This window comes from Cervus elaphus, chromosome 5 (genome assembly GCF_910594005.1).
Source record: "Cervus elaphus chromosome 5, mCerEla1.1, whole genome shotgun sequence".
NCBI lineage: Eukaryota > Metazoa > Chordata > Mammalia > Artiodactyla > Cervidae > Cervus > Cervus elaphus.
Genome location: NC_057819.1, coordinates 112,296,519 through 112,318,420, shown reverse-complemented (window position 1 = coordinate 112,318,420; position 21,902 = coordinate 112,296,519). Strand labels below are relative to the sequence as shown.

At 37.9% G+C, this 21,902-nt stretch overlaps 1 protein-coding gene and 1 non-coding gene across 5 annotated transcripts in view; both read left to right on the top strand.

Moving 5' to 3' along the window:
• The window catches only part of IKZF3 (IKAROS family zinc finger 3), a 90,219-nt gene that overhangs the window by 37,022 nt on the left and 31,295 nt on the right, over positions 1-21,902 (top strand). The window lies entirely within an intron of this gene.
• On the top strand, positions 18,733-18,927 carry LOC122695691. The gene has a single exon (XR_006341460.1). It is a non-coding gene; the product is annotated as a U2 spliceosomal RNA (small nuclear RNA).

Sequence of the window (21,902 nt, the reverse complement as noted above, 5' to 3'; positions counted from 1 at the left end):
GTCCTTTATCAACCCAGACATGCTCTTCCACTCTATAGCATTCAGAACTAAAGACAGTGCCCCTAAATTAGTCACTCTCACAATCTGTTTTACTAAAAGTTCTCCAGGAAGCTGATGGTACTGATTCACAAAATAAGACAACTCCTTCACATTCTACACCCTGGTTTCAGTAGTTTCTTGGTTTTGCCTTCCTACCACATGAAGTACCTTCTTAGAGGTACTCTCTGCCATTTCTGCATAGTTTTTCTTTTTAGGGGAAACTTTGAGCCTCGTATCTGAAGCAGAATCCAACTGAAATCTGAGCTTGGTCCATCATCAAGGTCTGACCCAGAACTCTCTTCATTTCAGCTCTTGCCGATAACAGTGACCAAGGAATTATGCATTTCACTTTTTTCTTACCAGTTTGCATTTCTGCACATATCCAGTGAATCAGCTTCCCAAGAGTTGGATCCACCTCTGAATACTCTGGGTAATTTTACTTTATAGTAACTGATCCTAGTGTAACTGCTGCTCTGTAACATGGGTGACCATGTGGCCAAGAATCAGAGTTTTTTCATCCTCCTCTTTCTTCCCAAACCATATGTTCTATGAGCAAGGACTGTTCTAGCAAATCCCACTCCTGACACCTATTCTGGGATGTTTTCCAACACCAACAACTGATTCTCCAGACATCAATTCAATTCTGACACTAACTTCTGGAGTTAGCACAGAACCCACAGGTTAAGGGCTCAGTCCCACAAGACTACCCTCACTTCAAACATCAGTTGAAAGTACCAGGTCTCCAGATTACCTACACTTTCGTCCAATTTGACTACAAATTTAGGATTTCCCACAACTTCCCCCCACTCCCAGGTTTGATAATTTGCTAGAATGACTCAGAACTTAGGAAAGCACTTTACATATTATTACTGGTTTATCATAAAAGGACACAACTCAGGAACGTCAAATGGAAGAGGTGCATAGGGCAAGCTATGGAATGGGGGGTGAGGTGGGGTACAAAGCTTTCATGCTCTCCCTGGGCATACCACCTTCTCAGCAGTTTGATGTCCTCACCAGATGCTCTCTGAATCTTACAGTTCAAAGGTATTTATAGAGCTCAGTCTCCAGTTCCCTTCCTGGAGGTTGGTTGGTGGCACTGAAAATTCCAGTCCTCTAATCACTTGGTGCTTCTGGTGACCAACCCATCCTGAGGCTGTCTAGGGGCTGCACCCCAAGTTACCTCAGTAGCACAAGTTCAGGTATGATTGAAAGGAGCTTGTTATGAATAGCAAAAGACACTCCTATCACTCAGGAAATTTCAAGGGTTTTAGGAACTCCGTGTAAGGAATTGGGGACAAAGACTAAATGTATTTTTGTGTTTTACCACAGTTTGGAAAGATCATAGGAAAAAGAAAAATCGACTTCTGATCTACCACTCAAATATAGTCTCTATTAGCATATGAAATACTTGCAGACTGTTTTTGTGACTTTTGAGCACTATATTTATGTTAGCATTGCAAGCATTTTGTATTAATATTTATGTTGATAAATACTATCAGTACTGCTTTGTGAATATCACTCAGATCTCATCTTAATGACATTTCTTCAGAGAGACTTTCCTTGACAACCCAGTTATTTTAACACAGTAGCCTATTTTAATTCTCTGCATGGCACTTTGCAATGGATAATTTTGGAGTTTTATTTGTATATTGTGTCTCTTTTTCCACCCTTCATGAGCCAGGATCTTGAGTTTTCTTTTTTGCTCTAGGTATTTGCAGTACCTAGAATAGTACTTGGCAGTAGATGTGCAGTAAATATTTGTTCAGTTAAAAATACACACATGCACACACACACACTTTTTCCTTAAAGGAAGAAAAGAAAAAGACAAAAATTGTTTCTCTGAATCTTCTTCTTTTGTCTTAGATTCTTAAGGTCCAAGAAATGAAGGTCTATATCTAAAACTTCTGAGATTCAAATCACAGCTTCAACTAACATTCCAGCTCTGCCTAGCTATACATTAATTTGTACCAGTTCTTAACCACAGAGACTGAAAATTGCTGCCTGGCACAGGATGTGGTCATTTGTGCTGAGGAAAGGCATATGGTGTTCTACCAACTTTGTGCAACTTTCTGAAGGTGACAGCCATGGAGTCACATTCAGAACGAGGCAAATGATAATCATGTCATTGGCTTGCATTTTTCCAAGTTAGGGTTTCTGAGGTCTGGTGGATAACACCATGAAGTTTAGGATTGAAATGGCGATCCCCATACTACTTTCAGCCTGGGAATTTACAATTTATGTTAGAATTTGCTCTGGGTCCAGAAGTAGCCTTTGAGTTTTATGTTTTCAGATAGTTGGGGGAAAAAGATTAAATATTGAAATGTAAAGAAGAAACCAAATAACTCTGTTCAACTATAGGAATTTAAAACAAATATTATAAAAAGCCATGTGGTGTAGCACTCCTTGAGGAGTCCATGCAATAGTATTATGACCCTGATCGAGAAGTGCTTCTGAGGGTCATCTCCAACTGCTGTCATCTCCAGCTACATGTCAGTGGATTACTGGAATATCTGTCTATTTTTTTCACTTGTTAGGGGTCTGGGAGTGTCATGTAGTTCTTGGTAGAGACTAGAAGATATTATCAATCATTCTAAATAATTTGGGAAAGAGAAGAAACAATTCTTTCTATTAAGTCCAATTTAGAAGTAAATAGGCTACCTTTAGCATTGAAAGATTAATTCATCATTTCATGATTAAGCTGACTACTGTAGTGTAATGTAACATAATGCTGGCACTTGGTTGGGGTCATATACCTTGGGAAAGATTGTTACCAGGTGTCTGCTTTTTATAAAGATACCATATGATCAGTATATATAAATTATACATGCTAAAATATGAAATAACAGAATTGAAAAGTAGCATTGCCTGAGAAAAGATATATAGTAATGAATCTTAATATATCAATATATTAAGGCTCTTCTGCCATATTTAGCATGGGTTAAATACGTCCTCCTCCAGGGGATCTTCCCCACCCAGGGATGGAACCCAGGTGTCCCATATTGCAGGCAGATTCTTTACCATCTGAACAACCAGGGAAGCCCCATATATATCGTTGAGAAACATTAATACTAGAGTTAGGATTATACTTTTAAAGGGAATTAGGAGGACCTCCCTGGTGGTCTAGCAGTTAAGACTCCACACTTCCACTGCAGGGAGCATGAGTTCAATCAAGGAACTAAGATCCCACATGCCAAAAAAAACGGTAATTAGAGAAATTTAGCTGTAACATAATAATGATTATTTTAAAAGTATGCTTTAGAGGATCTTAGTTTATTTAAGTTTGTGGAAGTGTATTTTAATGTCCTCCAAAAAGTTTTAGACACTAAGACCAGACCAATCTTGGAATGTTTTAAATTCAGAATAATTGTAATCATGTTTGATGTACATATTTAAATGTGTCATGTACCTCTTTCTAATTTTCCACCTCTTAGAAAACTATTTTATAGAAAAATTAGAAGCACTTACTTTATTTTCCTCTTGTGGAAATACCGACTAATTTTTAGAGGGAAAAGGCTTTACCCAACTAGTATTGTTGTTTGAAAAACAAAATAAAATATTTGGGGAGAAAAACTTTTAAAAGGTATAAACATTTAACTTACGTTTACTTGTTTCACATACTTGTCTCCCTAGCGCAGGAGTTGGCAAGTTTTTTTCTGTAAAGGGCCAGGTAGTGAATATCCTACACTTCGTGGGCAACACAATTTCTGTTGCAGCTTCTCAACTCTGCTGTTGTAATGTAAAGCAACTGTAGCAGGTGCAGAAATGAAGGTGCATGGCCTTCAAGAACTTTACTTATAAAGTCAGGCACTGAGTTGGGTCAGATTTGGCCTGCAAGCCACAGTTTGCTGACTCTTGGCCTAGTGTATGCATGTATTGTGTGATAGCTTAAGAAAGCTATTGTTCTTGAAAGGAACAGGGTTCATGTAACCAAAAGGGTTCATGTATCAAAAAGGCATCAGTGGGGGTCTAACAGGATTATTTTTTAAATTTGAAAAATACACATCACTAACAGCTCTGTTCATCACACACGTGTACTGTGGGTATCGCTTTATGCAACTACAGTTTATATAAGCCAACTGGTCACAAATAAGACCATTTGTGGATTCAGTGTTGTGTCTACCACTCAGTTGGTTCCTCCTTTCTTCCCGAAAATGTAAATCTAGTAGACTGAAGCACTAGAGATATTTAAATCAATTCAAGTTTATTTCCTCCTTGAGGCCTTCTTATACTGTGCCAACCCCCACCTCCTCAAGTATGGTCTTAGAGCTGATGTTTGGGTGTGTGTTTAATTACTATTTATTTAAGCCTTATTGTACTCTATATGGATTTGTTTGTACATGACAAATTTTCACCCCATTACATTAAAAACTTTTTGAGGAAAAAAAAAAAAACCCTCGTGGCCCACATTTACATCTTTTCAAAATACTCACCTAGGAAGTGATATAATTCATCTGGATTTTTGAAGAGGTTGAGAGTTCTTTTTCCAGCCTAGTCATTGACTGCTGTGAACAATTATTTCTCTTCTTAGTAGTGACCAACTCCAACTGTTGTCAGACTGATTTTTTTTAACTTTTTATTTTATTTTGGGGTATAGCTGATTAACAAATAATGCTGTGATAGTTTCAGGTGAACGGTGAGGGGACTCAGCTATACATATACATGTATCCATTCTCCCCTGAACTCCCCTACGTCGAACTGGCCTTGAGCAGTAAGAAATAACCAAGGGTCCCCCAGGTCTTTATTTTTGTTTAGCATCGGATGAGTGCTGGGAGTATCATAGGCACTTCACTGAATACAGAGGATGTTGGGACTTTCCTATTGGATCGAAATTGTCATCGAGAGATTGTAATGTCAAAAGTAGAAATTAAAGCAATCATAACATATCACAAGAAAAAATATTCTTATTGCTTGTATCTGGCCTGTGTTCGCAGAAGAATACAATACAATAAAGCCTCTGGAGATCAGGGTTAGAGGTAAAATGTGTTTTAACGGTGGTGTACCTAGGATATAACTAGGTAGAGACGACACACCAGATGGTGGGATGACATCCTAGCAGGGCCCTGTGAAAAAGAAATGCAGTTAAAGGCAGAATGTCTGACACAGAACCTCACAGCTTTTTGTTTCAGTCCTTCTTCCTCTGAAATTGAAGCCCTATCCCTTGCCATTTCCCACTTAGAATAGGGAAGGAAAAATTCCATCATCTGTATGTTTCTTGAGTTTTTGAATATGCTAATGGCATTGTTTTTCTTCTTTGAATAATTAGGGAATATAAATTTGGCTACCAATACCCTGCATTTAATATACTACTGGCCTCCATTTTTCAGCATTCCCCTAACAACCGCCATCTCTTTCTACTTACACTAGCAGTTTGTTCTTGAGCTGCTGCTGGGCAAAAAGTACATAATATATCTCAATATCCATCAGCTTTGGTTGTTTACTCTGCTTAAGTGGCACATTTACCCTTCATATTAGTTTCCTAGGGCTTCTATAACAAATTACCACAAACCGGGTGGCTTAAACAGCAGAAATTTATTCTCTAATAGTTCTGGAAGCTAGACATTCCAAATGAAAGTGTCAGCACCACCATGGTCCCTCTAAAAGGCTCTAGAAAAGAATCCTTCCTTGCCTCTTTCTAGCTTCTGGTGACTTCCAGCAGTCCTGGGTGTTCCTTGGCTTGTACTAGCACAACTCCAATTTAATCATCACAGGGCCTTCTCTGAGTGTATTGGTGTGTGTCTTCTCTTCTTACAAGAACACTAGTCATTGGGTTAAAGGCCCACCCAGTGTGACCTCCTCTTAACTAATTGCACCTATAATAACCCAATTTCCAGATAAAGTCACATTCTGAAATTTCTGACAGACATGAACTTTGGGGGTACACTCTTCATCTTCAGCATCTTTAGGACTGAATATTGGATATACCTGGTTCTCATTGTGAAATAGATTTCTTTTTAATTAATTATACAGTGGTGATCAAGTAGTGTATTTATTTAATTATTCTGTTATGTAAGAGTTAGGATCATGACTGATTCCATGAGAAAACTTGAATCTGATCATTTTTCGAAAGGCCTTAAATTTTCTCTATGGTGATACTATGCTTAGGTCAAAGATAAGAACTTTAGTTAGAAAGTTTGCTGAAAACAAATCATTCTCCTCCCCTTTGGAGCTAGAGCTCCTGTCCTCAGTAGTTTTCCATGTCAGAGTCTCAGTATCTTTTGAGGTGTACAACTTTTTTGCACTCATGAGAAATACAAAGTATTTTGATGCTTCTGAAAGGGGAAAAAAAAACAACAAGCCACATTTGTGGTTTATGGATGCTAATTACTGCTACATTTAGATGTGTGAAGGAGGGGTCTATGGCTGGAGGGAGCTGGGAGAGACCGAGTCAGCCTCGCCTAGGCGCTCACTGAGGTTCCAGCGGTACTGCTCAGCACACGCAAGTACATGCTTCAAAAGGAAGTGCCGTTTTTTATCAAAATATTACATCTCTCAAGCCCAGATCAAGACCTGTCGCTCATGGGATGCAGGGGTTATCTTACAAAATCAGCAGTGCTTTGCTGCAGAAGTTCACTCAGAGGGGATTTCTGTAAGTGCTCACAATGGGCAGAGAGGCTTCACGGCTCTACCGTGTCAAACGGGTAAATTCTGTTGGTGATAAAACCCAGACACCCCTCCCTGACTTTTTTTCAAACAAAAAACACCCCAGGATTCTTTTTTTTTTTCTCACCAACCTCTGTGGCACAGTGAACTAAAAGGAAATTATAGGAAGATATTTGTCATTCACAGAAATGTACAGTTGTAATAATGGACAGAAAAATAGGTCTGCCCACTGTCTTTAGTGGGCTCTCCAAGACTCTTTCCCCTTCCTTTGACTTTCCTTTAACTGTGGAACAATAATACTGGTGCCTCCTTGGAGTGGAGACAAGAGGAGTGAAATGAAATGTAGATTCCAGTCCAGCTGGTTAGCAGTATGCATGAAACACCCATTTGTGCCCAGTAACTCACCCAGCATCTGCTCTTGCGAAGGGAGTTCAGCTGCTCAAACTGAGTTTGGCACCAGGCGCAGTGACCAGGCCATTCTGTGCCCTGGTACCTTGTGGTAACCACATGAATGCACCCCGCTGAGGGGTAAGAGGAGTCCCAGTGATGTGCCAGAGGCAGTTCATAACCGCTTGTTAAGTTTTCAGTGAGCTGCTGACTTCATGTTGATAGCTTGAAATAGGCTATGGTATTTATACCACTGACATCAGCAAATGCTATGAAGAAGCTCTGGCCCCCCTCTGAGTGGGTTTTTAAGCATTTCTCAGCACGCCACTGGACTGAGGACCGAATGAAATCCTGTGTTGGCTCACTAGGTCATCATTTTTCATAACTTGTCAAAGGGGCGCTTTTTTTTTTTTTGTAATTTGCACAAAGGCGAATAGTACAGGAGAAGAGTATGTGAAATATCTCCACAGCGTAGTAGGCAGGATCCAGAAATTTTGTCTTTAAGATATGGGGGTCACATTTTTACAGAGTTAATGAAATATAGGAGGTTTTTGGTAGGTACTATTAATATAACAAAAAGCACAAAGCAACAACAGTGAAGTTTAAACTAGACATTACTGGCCATATGTTAAACTTTAAAAGTCTCAAATAATCATGAAGCAGTTACTTCCTACCTAATCTCATAACATAAGAATTTTAGCTTGCTCCTGTCAGAGAAAGGAAGAGTGGACAACTGCAGGCAATCACCAGTCCTGTTATATTCAAATTGATGCATTGTGGTGGGATCTTACTGTACTTTGTTGACCTCAAAGAGTTGATGACATGGCAAGGACAGTCTTTTTAGTCTCTTTCTCCTTTTATGCCAAGTGATCAATATTTATTGACAATACATGGTCAATATTTATCCGTTTTTCTTTTTGCCTTTCCATCCAACTGTTCATTTATGCATTCATCATCTGCACTGTCCCCAGTGCTCACTAAATAATTGTCAATTGATTAAGTGAAGAAGAGCATGTGAGTACATTTTGGCCTTGAGGTCTTTTTTAGCAGTGTTCCCCAAACCAGGATGTGGGGAGACATTCCAAGGGTTACATGGATGTGGGTAATTTTAAGAGAATCAGTTTCTATGTCTTCATCTTCATCGTGTTCTCTTTCCTGAAACTGATCTTCCCTACTAGGCTGCTGTCATTGAGGTTCTTCTTTCCCACCTCCCCTTTCACAGTGATCCTTCTTCACTTTATAGGAGAAAGGCACATCTCTCACCCATCCCAAATCTTAATTCTTTGCCCTAAAGTGTAAATATTTCCAAGAAGGGGGGAAGATGAGGTGGGATGGATTGGGAGACTGGGATTGACATATATACATTACTATGGATAAAATAGATAACTAATGAAAACAGACTGTATAGCTGAGGGAGCTACACTCAGTGACCTAAACAGGAAGAAAATCCAAGGAAGAGGGGATGTATGTACACATGTGACTGATCCACTCTGCTGTATGCAGAAACTAACATGACATCGTTAAGCAGCTATACTCCAGTAAAAAATATATATGTATGTATGTATATATATATATATTTCCAAGATACCAAACAGGGGTCAAGAGATAATTCCTCTACTCAAACTTTCATAAATGCATGCCTCCTTCATCCATTTCGTTTAGAGATGCATTCCCAACATTTTACTTTTTATGTTTAATAATTATTGATCAAGATTTATAGCATACCTATATTGTTTTCATTGATTTTATGCTAATAATTTTAATGATAACTCAGTCTCAAAGAAATTTTATTAGCACATAGCACTTCATGGTAATAAAAATATTTTATTTTTGTATATAGTTGTTTTTTTCTTTTCTTTTTATAGTTGTTTTTTTTATGGAGACATATGATAGAATGAGCAATAGAAGACTCAAGCATAAAAGAATAGCATAAAGATAAAATTCTATGGGAAAAGGAAAATGGAAATAGAAGTTCAAGGAGAAATTTTCTGATTTTTTAAAGATTATTTATGTATTTTTAAGTTTATAAGGGAGTAAATAAAATCACTAATATTTATATTCCATATGCACCCATTCGAAAGGGTGCAGTGAGTTTTAACCATTATTATTTACAATAAACAAAACTGTGTTTTTGTTCTAAAAACTTTTAAATTATGATAAGTTATAGATGTCAACTTAATATCCACTTAATGTCTACTATATACCAGGGGTAAATGTAATTTTTCAAAATTCTTTGAGACTATGCAAGCAAAAAATTTGAAGGCCAACTTCTATCATGTAAAATATATACAATGTAATATAAGGAGCCATCAATTTAAGACTGGACCTGATTAAAAGCCTAATATAGACTTGATACCTCAAGGTTTGAAAACCTCTTCAAAACTATGTGAAATTTTGTTTATCGATATGTGTACATTTTTCTATGTACAGTATGGTTCTCACAGGTAGATCCACAACCTAGAAAAGATGAAGAATCCCTGACCAACATGTGTAAGGTCTTAAGGCTTCTTAACTTTGCTGTTTTTGTAATAGTTTATATGTAATGGTCTCTATGCTTTCAACATAAACAATTTTGGTTCATTCCTGTGTGTGTATAAAATGATACTGCTATATACTAATTATGAAAATCATGAAATAGGCACAATCCTCTTTCTTTCTTCATCACCAATTTGAACCCTAGGGCAACCTTTTGATTATATTCCTTGCTATTTCAAAAGCCTTTCCTTTTTTTTTTTTTAAAGTTTTAATAGAGAATGTTGGAAATGCTTCATCCACAAAAAATGCCGAGTGGCAACTTGGAAAACAGGTTTTTAGAAGAATAGACATCATCTGCCCCGGACAATTCTGTTATGTGGTTTCTCCTAGCACTTAATATTCAGTAGTCTAGCAGTAGGCTGACATAGTATTTAAGCTTAGAGTTACAGAAATTACATTTGGAAGTGACTGACAACACAGTAGTTTTAAAGCTTTGAATTTTCAAGTGTCACACACAGAGCAGATGAATGAAGATGTCAGAGCCAGGCCTAAAGGAGGACCTTGATAATCCAGCCCTTGGTGTATAACCTTCAAACACCAATAAACAAGATTATCTGGATTTAACATGTGACCTTTCTCATTCTGACTGGTAGGTCCAGATGTTTTCTCATTCAGCTGCCTGGTTGAAATCTGCCTTTTAACCGACTGCAGTTGGATCTACATTTGAGGTTGCAGAAATGACAGTCTTGAAAACTGTATTCTGCAGTGAATGATGCTGTCAAAACGTTACATGTGGAACTCCACAGTTTAATAATTAAAAATAATTTGTGGCCTTACCCTTAATAGATTTCTTAATTATGTCAACTGAGTAAGTAAAAATGGGATGGAGGTTGATGTTTCACTATCTAGTCAGTCTGGTGGCATTAAAAACGTTGACAAGTTTTGTTAGGACCAGGCTTTTCTGCACCTGCGTCTGCAGAAGCAGAAATCCCAGTCATGCCTTTGTTACTCCTCAAGGAAGTTCATAGCAGCCCTGGAAAATATAGAAAAGGCTCTTTATTAGCATCTCTTAAGTCAGCCCAGGCTTCTGGCCATAATGCTCATCCACTTTAATGTACCTTTATTATCTTTCTTCATTGCTTGCAGTCCAGAACTATTTCTGACATTTTTATATGAACTCTTACTCACCATGACCTTGCTTTTCCAGTTCTAGTTCTTCAGGTTGTACTAGTTTTCTCTCTCAAGACTATATAGAAAAGATAATTCTTTATTTTCTTCTTTTCTAATGGGAGAACTAAATTCTCACATTCCTGAATGAATCCTCAGAGAGCTTCCCCGTTTGCTTTATACCACTGCTAACTTGTAGGTCTGGGATTGCATTCATTAATCAAGTAATAGTCATAGCCTAGTAAAGCATACTCAACCATTTACAGAATAGAAAGTGAGACATAAAACCACATAAAAAGACATAAAAACACAAAATGTGACAAAGAACTAATACAGTTAGAAAGTCTGGATTTTTATGGATTTTAGTATAATTTAGAAAGCAAAAATCAATAGTTACTAAGGTATTCTCTGAAGTAGTAGATTATAAAATAATTAAGTACTATAGAAATGTCCTATGAGGCCAATTCTTACAGTTGCTTGTTTTAGCCTCTTTCCTACTGCCAATTAGCAGATACATCTTGTGTTTTTTAAACACAGAATTTATTAAATTCTTTGCAAAGGGCATGAAATTAGTTGCACAAGAATAAGAGGAGTTAATGATAGTCTTATGAGGATTTCTCATATGAGCTTAATCATAGCTCAAAAGCTACACTTGTCACGATGTTTCTTATAATACTTGGTAAATGAACTGCTAAACACTCCTCTCTTGAGAGAGTATTTATCAGTGTTGTTAGCTATTAGTTGTTGATTTTGTAAAAAATTCTTATAGTTTTCTTAAAAAAAAACAGCTGTAGTGTGGTTATAATTTCCATACCTTTAAGTGTCCAATTCAGTGATTTTTAGTAAATTTACAGAGTTGGGCAACCATGTTTTAGAACATTTCTGTCACCCTAAGAAAATTCCTTGTACCTGTTGGCAGTCAATTCCCATTCTTACTCCCAGCCCTGCTGCTGCTGCTGCTAAGTCACTGCAGTCGTGTCCGACTCTGTGTGATCCCATAGACGGCAGCCCACCAGGCTCCCCCATCCCTGGGATTCTCCAGGCAAGAACACTGGAGTGGGTTGCCATTTCCTTCTCCAATGTGTGAAAGTGAAAAGTGAAAGTGAAGTCGCTCAGTCGTGTCCGACTCTTAGCGACCCCATGGACCGCAGCCTACCAGGCTCCTCCATCCATGGGATTTTCCAGGCAAGAGTACTGGAGTGGGGTGCCACTGCCTTCTCCGACTCCCAGCCCTAGGCAACCGCTAGTTTTATTTTTGTCTCTATAGACTTAGCATTTCTAGACATCTCATATAAAAGGAATAATACAATATGTACTCTTCTGCTCTGCTGCTTTTACTTAACATAATGTTTTTAAGTTTATGTATGTTGTTGCATGTACCATTACTTTTTTCTGTTTATTTCTGAATAGTATTCTATTGTATTGATAAAGTACATTTTGTTTATTAGTTCACCATTTGATGGATATTCTGATTGTTTCCATTTTTGTTTTGGTTTTTATGAATAATCTTGCTATTAACATTTGTGTGCAAGTCTTTGTGTAGACATAGGTTTTCATTTCTTTTGGGTAGCTACCTAAGAGTGGGGTTGCTGGATTGTATGGTAAATTTATGTTTAATTTTATAAGAAACAGTCTATATTAATTATTGGTTGCAATATAACAAATTATCCCAGACCTTGGAACCTTAAAAGTACAGATTTATTATCTCAGGAACAGAGACACAGCTTATCTTGTTCCTCTGCTTCATAATCTCTCATAGGCAGCAATTAAAGTGTTGACCTGGACTGCAGCCTCATCTGAAGGCTTGAGTAAGGAAGGATCAACTTCCAGATTCACTCATGTGCTTGTCAGAATTCAGTTCCTTGAAGGTTTTTGGACCAAGGGCCTCCTTTCCTCACTGTCATTTGGCCAGAAACTACCCTCAGTTCCTTGCCACGTGAGCTGTCTGGCTTACTTCATTAGAGAAGCTCGTGAGAAGCACCAGAGAGAGAAATAGAGAGCAAGAGAATGAGAACAAGATGGAAGTCATATTCTTTTATAGTATAATAAAGGAAGTGGGGGACTTCCCTGGTGGTCCACTAGTTGAGACTGCCTTCCAGTGCAGGGGGTGCAGGTTCGATCCCTGGTCAGGAAGCTAAGATCCTACCTGGCTTGCAGCCAAAAAACTAAAACATAAAACAGAAGGCATATTGTAAATTCAATAAAGACTTTAAAAAATGGTCCACATCAAAAAAATCTAAAAAAAAATAAACAGAAGTGATTTCCCATCACTTTTGCCATGTTTTATTAATTAGAAGCACGTCACCTATATCCAACCCACGTGCAAGGCAAGATTACACAAGATATGCATACTAGCAGTCAGAGATTATTGGGAGCAGTTTCAGAAGGTTGCCTATTATACTGACAAACGTTTTTTTTTCCCCAAATGACTATACCATTTTTCATATCCACCAACAGTGTACTAGGTAGGGTTCCATTTTCGCCATGTGTTCACCAACACTCATTATTATCTGTCTTTTTGATGCTAGCCATTCTTGTGAGTGTGAAGAGGTATCTTATTGTGGTTTTCATTTACATTTCCCTAATAACTAATGATGTTGAACATCTTTTCATTTGCCTATTGTTCATTTGTGTAATTTCTTTGGTGAAATGTCAATTCAGATCTTTTCCACATTTTCAAATTGGGTTATTTGTCTCATTATTGAGTCGTAAGGTATTTTCATTTATGAATCATGCTTTTGGTATCAAATGTAAGAAATCGATTCCAAGGTCACAAAGATATTATATGTCAGCTAATATGCTAGGCCTTTATATACATTATTTTGCCTAATTTAATTACCGTAACTATCTTTTTAGGTGTAGATGTTATCTTCATTGCACAAATAAGAAAATTCACAGAAGTCAAGTGACTTGCCGAGATCACACGGCTAGTTAGTATAACTTGAACCTAGATCCTGTGTTACTCCGAAGTTCATGCTCTTTCATCAGAACTCTGAAAAAAAAAGACATTAAAATCTGTTTTCAGTGGGCAAAAGGAGAGTGAAATATGATACTGTCCTTGCTTTATGATTATTAGTACTCATTCTGATGCTATTTGAATACTGTTATTAGAAACCTCTATTTGTGATCATTGGAAGTTGCCTTTTGAAATAGAAAGGGGCTTGTACTCCAGTTTGTTGGCTGGATTCCGTCCTGGTTTTATTATGCCAGGCAATATTCCCTTCACAGTTTCTGGTGGAGCTAGGGTGCATTTTTTGCTTGCAGTCTTGAAGTGTGTCACTGGGCAGCTGTTAAGCAGTTGCACTTTACCCTCAGGGACTAACATGTTCCAGTGACAAAATAGCTTATTCCCTATGTGCTTTTAATGTACATTCACCCAGGACAAGTCAGTACTGAGTTCCTTCCAGTGTTTCTTAGTGCTCTAATTCCATTCTTTGGAAAACAGAGATAGGGGAATGGACGAAGCAGAGAGGAAGAAAAGTCCAAATAATGTGTAGCAGGTGGTAAATTTTATATTAGTTTGTATATATTTTGTTTTAACTTAATGTTTAAAAAAGCAAGAATCTTCTCATTCTTACTTCTTATATTCATTTTTCTCTCTTTCAAGAATCCTCTATACCCTTTGTGTTTGGTTGCTATACCTTAAGTTAGAAATACAATTTATTGTTTTCCTCTGCCATGGCCTAAGATACTAGCCTTAAGCAAAATTACAATCTGTGCAGTATTTTGGAAACATCTCCAGCCTTAATTTTGTACTCTAAGCAAAGAACAAATAATTTTTGCTCCTTCCTTCCTTCTTGCCTTCTTTCTTTCCTTCCTTCTGTTCATTTGGTAAGCAGTTGCCAAACTTTGTACCCAGCAGAGTGCTAAATGTTGAGGGTGTAGACATTGACATCAAGGAGCCACTACACAGAGAAGAAAGTGGAAACTAACATAGGGGAGCAGATGTGGAAAGGAAGTACAGAAGAGAGAAACAATGCATTAGACTGAGTATGAAACAAGCATAAGAAATCCAAGAGGTGATTGGCAGTATCTGTTGGGCTCAGCAGGCAGGATTGGCTGAAAATATAGATTTGGGAGTCATTAGCAAAAAAAGTTGGATCAGGAGAATATGTGAAGTGAAAAAACCGAAAAGTTCAAGAAACAGACCCCTGGAGATCATTCACACCTAGGAGACAGAGAAAGACAAGTAAACATGGAAAATAAACGAGGTAGAAATAGAAGAAGGAATGAATAGAGTTCAGGGAAGATGTTCAAGGAGCTGGGGCTGATCAGTGGCAGCCTGCTCCAAAGTAGCAGAATAGGAGGGCCTGAAGCCAGACCACACTTGGCAAAGAAATCAGCTAGAAAACTTATTATCACTGTGGGGCTTGGGGTTTTTCCTAATGTATCATGAGGAGAAACTCTTCATAGCTCATTTTCAGACTGTTGTAGACAAGCTAGGGGGTGGTACAGCAGATGGACCAACTTCTTCCTTTTCATGTTATGTGTAGTCGTTCAGTCGTGTCCCACTCTTTGCGATACTGTGAACCATAGCCCGCCAGGCTCCTCTGTGGGATTCCCCAGGCAAGAATACTGGATCGAGTTGCCATTTCCTTCTCCAGGGGATCTTCCTGACCCAGGGATGGAACCCTCTTCTCTTATGACTTCTTCCTTGGCTGGCCTTTTAATTATCATTAAATTGGTTCAGGCTGCCCAAGGAGTTCGTTCATTCATTCATTTTTTCATTCAATAAGTGAGCCCTCTGAAAGGTTCTAGGGACACAAATATTACTGAAACCTGGCTTCTGCCTTGATGATATTTCTAATCTGTATAGGAAATAAGCAATAAACAAACATGTTAACTGTTGTACAGTTAACACACAACACACACATGTACTATGTATAACAAGAACTACTTATGCTCTGAATATATTTAGAAGACATTTTCATTCCTTCTTTTACCCATGATCCTGAGTTTGGTGTTATGACAGTTAGGATGTTTTTAACCAATTTAATTGTATTTGGACAAAAATTTTTTAATTTTTCTAAGAATTATGTTTCTTTTTAATATTTATTTATTTATTTGGCTCAGTAGTTGCAGCACACAGGCTTAGTAGCCCTGAGGTATATCTTAGTTCCCCGACCAGGGATCAAATCTGTGTCCCTTACATTAGAAGGTAGATTCTTAACCACTGGACCCCCAGGGAAGTCCCTAAGAATTATGTCTTAATATACTTCAAATTTTTAGGATTGAGCTCTGTTCAATTTTTTAAAAGATAGAAAGATAAAGTGAATATTCTATATGTAAGAAAATTGTGAATGAAAAGAAATCTTTTTCTTCTGGATTTATAAATGAAATATCTACCAAGTCCATACTTCAGTCTATCTCTAGTATGTTTAGGCAACATCTAAAACCTTAACCTCTTTAAATATATATTTTTTCAATCATTATTTTTCAATGGATAGCAGTTCTTTCTCAGAAATATAAATATAAAATAATAAACACATAGATTAATCAATAGAGAAAGTTCATAGCTATAATGGACAGACATGAAAAAATGTACTTGTATACTTTTTTTTATAGTTTAGAAGGAACCTCCACACATCATGTTTTTCAGTCCTCACAACAATTCAAGATAAAGAATTCACCTGAAAAAAAAAAAAAAAAGAATTCACCTGGCCTGATGGTAGCTGAAGAACTTAGCCCAACTGATCGGCTGTAAAACACCTATTTTAAAATTAGGAAAAAATTGGTAAATGTGAATCAGGCTAATAAGAGATAAAATATTGATATCAATAGTGTTGGGAGAAGAGGTAGCAGTTTGGATATCTACTGCTGATGTGTAGTGTATTCTTATTAAAAGTAATAAATCTCCTCTTGTTCTAATGGAGAAGCAAGAGTTGCACTGAAATTATTAAGCAAAATTATTTTTACTATTATGGCAATGAATGAGTTATTTGATAGTCAGATAATAAGACAACGATTAATGTCTCTAGTAAAATCAAGGGTAGTTCCTTTGCAGCTGAAACTTTCTTCATGTTTTCATGCTAATGCTCTTGAATTTAAAATGACATGATTTACTAATTACCAGTTTAGATTCTTTAAGCGCAAATTTAAAGTCTGATAAGAATATGTTTTAATGAGAACTTAAATCAAATATTATCCAAACTGCTACCTCTTATCTCATCACTATTGATATCAATATTTTATGTCTTCTTAGTCCAATTCATATTTACCAATTTTTTCCTAATTTCAAAATAGGTGTTTTAAAGTCACAAGATGCCTATCATTTTAAATTTTAAAGGAAGAGAAAAATAAAAACATAGTGGATACTATTTATCAATGACCAAAAGTTTTATTTTCATTGAAATTTTATTTTACTGGTTAGAAAATACTAAAACTTCATATTCTCTACTTCTCAAAATATCATTGGTTTTTCTCCCTCCTCACTTTACACATAAAAATGTAAATTAGAAAATGAAAATGACCCATAATTTCAGTGTTCTTGTTTGTACTACAAAGAAGCCATTGTGGGAAAGGACTACAGGCATTAATTTTATAAGGAAAACTGTTCTAGTTAATCTATTTTTGCTATATTGGGTGATAGCAACAAACTCTATAGACTAAATACCTACAGTACATGTATCTCCCATTTTGCTCTTTAGTGCTTCAAGCTTCTAAATCCTATTAACAGCTGTCAAAACCTGGTAAACTATTTAGATGCTTTCACAATTTGTTTAATTGGATAGTTAGAAAATGGCATGCTAGAAAAGCCCACCCCCCTTTTCTTTTAGCCTGGCTGAACATCTGTAGCATTAGGGCCTCATTATCTCTGAATTGGCATAGCAAATCAGTGGCATCATTAAAATGCCACATTAAGATGATTAAGCTTCTTTGTTATCCAGTTGACTTTTGCATGTGCTGAGGATTTCATGGTTATGACCCCCAATCCTTGTAAAACACTTAAACAACATCCCGTTTTGTGTCTTCCCTGTCTAAAGCCGCTATCTGGTTTTGTCCCTTCTCACAACATCTCTGGCAAACTAGAAGGTATTATTTCAAACTTTGTTCTTTGAGTTGGATTCTGAGATCTCATGGTTCAGAGTGGAAATTCAGAACCTGCTTTTTACACTGTGAAGTTCATACTAAAAACATGCTATCCAAGACATCCAAGTTGCCTCTTCTGTTTGCCATCTTTGATAGGTTCTTCTCTCCAACTGAGCATTTTATGTGCCTGTAAAAACAAACTGAGGCACAGTTGGCTGAGACTGCTATTGCCCCTGAAGGATTTAGATGTTGGATCCTTTCCAAGACCCATTGTTTTTGCAGTGTCTCAGGTGAAACCAAAAATGTCTACTCTGGAGTGCAAGCCTTTCATGTGATAACCATCACCCCAGGAAATGAAACCATGTGCATCAGCCCCAGTGAGCCAAGCCTTTGTTCTCCTCAGCCTACAAAATTCTCTCTGGGGTGTGTGTGTGTGTTAGTGTGTGTCATCTTCCTAAGTGGCCTCCAGAACGTAGACAAAGATGGGAGCAATTGTACCCCAGAGTAGCTCCTTTAGAAAGAAGTGCAACCTAATCTAATTTTCTATGGGTTAGATTCAATTTAGACATCTTTTTTTCCCCCCTCTGGGAATGTTTAGCAATTACCTTTATCAGCAATTTGTGGTTCGGTATGTTCTTTTCTCCACAAGCTCAATTATAAAAAATTTACTCAGGAGCCTTTAACATTTTTTATTATGAAGTATATGATACATACAAAAAGGCAAATATAATTACATGTATAAAGAATAATAACAAGCATCCATGGACCCACCACCTGCCTTAAGAAATAAAATATTGCTAGTGCCTATGAAGATTCCTGGTAGTCTTTTAAGTGGCGACCAAAGTCATGTGTCTAAGAAACCTGATACATATAATAAGAGACTAGAATTTACAAAACCGAAATGGCAGATTATTCACATTACGAAAGGTCTGTTTACTGTACAAAAGACTTCGGGATACTGTGGGACTATTCCTCAAGTATATTCAAGTATTTCTTGCCAGATCTTTAAGATTTTCTGCCTTTATTAACAGTTCAATTGCTTCTCAGCCTTTTGGCTAAGATCAAGTGTAGTAACAGTTCAGTGTTGCCAGTCATTGACAACTGAAAAATCAAGGAAAAATGAACATCTCTGAATGTATAATATAAATCTGTGGAACAGTATTATTGGTTTTATGTGTAGTGCTATATGAAAACAGAAACAGGAGAATTTTTTGCTAGTTTCAAGTATCAAGGAAAACTTCATGGAAGAAATGGCATTTAAACAGCATCTGCAGGTTTGAATAGAATGTTGATGTGGGGAAGGGCATTTTAGGTAAAGAAAAGACTGGAGAAGAGGCTTGGAAAGCTGCAATTAGTAAGATGACTACTGTGCTTCTCAAACTTTGATGTGTATAAGAATCCTTGAGGATTTGTTGAAATGCACAATTGGATCCAGTAGGTCTAGGGTGAGGCCTAAGAGTCTGCATTCCTAATAAGCTCCTGGGAGGCATGCTGGAACAGCGGATCCAAGGACCTCACTTTGAATGGGCAAGATTCTAGTCTAGAGAGAAGGGTGATTCAGGGAATCTCGTGAGATATGAGATGGTCAGGTCAGCTCGGGGCAGGTTCTGGACAGGCCCCTGAATGTCTCACTGAGGAGTTGGGATTCTGTAAACAAAATGAAATCCTTGAAAGTTTCTGAACAAGGGTTTTAGTACTACAGGCTGATTAATTCGATAACAGGATATAGTCTAAAAGAGAGGTCATATCCACTGTAGACCAGTTAGGAGGCTAACATAGTAGTAGATCCATGTACTAAGTATTTACTGTGTATGTACTTTACGCTCTGTCATATTCTAGAGCAGCAGTTCTCAAACTCCATTGTGCATAAGATTTGCCTGGAAAGCATATTTTTAATGCATGTTTCCAGTCCTCACACCCTGAAAGTTTGGGACCCCTAAAATTTGTATTTTAAAACCCACAACCTTCAAGCAGTGTCATAGGGAATACTGAGTTTAAAAAACAAAACAAAAAAACCCAATCCTGTGTAACTTCTGACCTCAGATAGCTTATGTGTCCATATGGGAGGTGAAGTGACTTTATAAGTAACTCAGAGAAAGAAGGAACGGATTATTTTGCAGCTGGGGGAACAGGAAAGGCATAATAGAGGAAAATGGCAAATTAATTTAGCCTTAAAAGATGTGTTGGATTTGGACCTTTGGCAGTGTTGGAGAAAGATCTTTTTAGCAGTGGAAATAATAAAAGGAAGAATATTCAGAAGTTGTTTAGTTTCATTAAAGATACCTGAATATTCCAAATCAACATTACAAAGATAGTTGGGGCCACACATTGAAAGGTCTTTTAAATTCTTTGTTTCTGAGTTTGCATTTCATGTTGTTGGCAGCAGAGACTATTGGAGAATTTGGACAGGCTCATGATGTGACCAGAGCTATCGTTTACATGAACCATCTGGTGGCAGAGCATAGGATGTGCTGGAAAGGAGAAAGAAGGCAGAGAGAACCATGTGAAGGCTACCACAGTAGATCGTAAGGAGAGCAATCAGAGTTTGAGATTTGGGATAATGAGCATGCAAAATAGTGAAGAAGAGAAGCAGATTGAAGAGAGGGTGCAGAAATAGAACCAGTGAGTGATTAAATGTGGGGATGCAAAAGAGAGGGAGGAAAGATAACTGTAAAGATTCTAACCTGAGTAACTGTGAAGATACCTAGGAGGCCTTTGGGAACAGAGGACAGAAGAAGGGGAGAGAAATTATACCTTGAGATATATATATTTGGGGTGCTAGTTGAAGCCTTAAAAGTGGATAAAATTGCCATAGGGAAGGAGGTCTAGCAGGGAAGAAGAAAGAAGGATACAGACAGTATTTAGGAGGCAGAACGGGGAAAGGAGCTAGAAGGAAGTAATCAGAAGGTGGGCTTCCCTCACAGCTCAGTTGGTAAAGAATCCACCTGCAATGCAGGAGACCCTGGTTCAGTTCCTGGGTTGGGAAGATCAGCTGGAGAAGGGACAGGCTACTCACTCCAGTGTTCTTGGGCTTCCTTTGTGGCTCAGCTGGTAAAGGATCTGCCCGCTATACGGGAGACCTGGGTTCAATCCCTGGGTTGGGGAGATCCCCTGGAGAAGGGAAAGTCTACCCACTCCAGTATTCTGGCCTGGAGTATTCTGGCCATACAGAATCGGCCTGTATGGTCCACGGGATCGCAAAGAGTCAGACACGACTGAGCGACTTACACACCCACTCACAGAAGGTGAGGAAAGAAGTTTCAGTTTCACTGAAGATGTAGGAATACAGAAGAAGAAGGAATGGTGGTCAACAGTATCAAGGGCTGCAGAGAAGTTGGGGAGAATGGCACACAAAAAAACCACTGGATTTAAGAATCATGAGTTTATTGAAGATCTTTAGGGGAGCAGATTCAGTGAATTAAGAAGACAGAATCCAGATTACAAGCAATTTTATATCAGTTTTGAGATTGTAGAGACATAAGCACAGGTTACTTTTGTATTAAATCTATCTAGAAAGGGAATGTTGAGAGAGTTTAAGTGTGATGGAATGAGAGGCTAAACTAAATTTCGAAGAGAATAGAAAAGAGGAGTTGGCATCTAGAGATCTCAAGAACATAGAATCTATAGGTCTTGGAGACTGACTTGATGTGGAGATTGGATGGAAAGGTCGTCCAATTTCAAGATTTGGAGAATGGAAGAAGGAAGATGCCGTGTGTGACTCTGAGATGTCATAGGGACTACACTGGTGGTCCAGTGGTTAAGACTCCGAGCTCCCAATAAATGCAGGATGCCCAGGTTCGATCCCTGGTTGGGGAACTAAGATCCTGAATGCTGCAGGTACAGATGGGAAAAAAAGACATCAAACATTAGAAGCAGTTTGGGGCTCAAAGTGGTAAGTTCGATTTTAGTGTGTGCATGTGTTAAGTCGCTTCAGTTGTGTTTGACTCCTTGCAACCCTATGGACTGGGGCCTACCAGGCTCCTTTGTCCATGGGATTCTCCAGGCAAGAATACTGGAGTGGGTTGCCATGCCCTCCTCCAGGGCATCTTCCCAATCCAGGGATCGAACCTGCATCTCTTACGTCTCCTGCGTTGGCAGGTGGGTTATTTACCACTAGATATATTTATTAATGTTTTCAAGGGACACTAAGTAGAATGTCCCTCCCACTCCCTTTCCTCTGCTCCTACAAATTTTCCTCCCAAGGA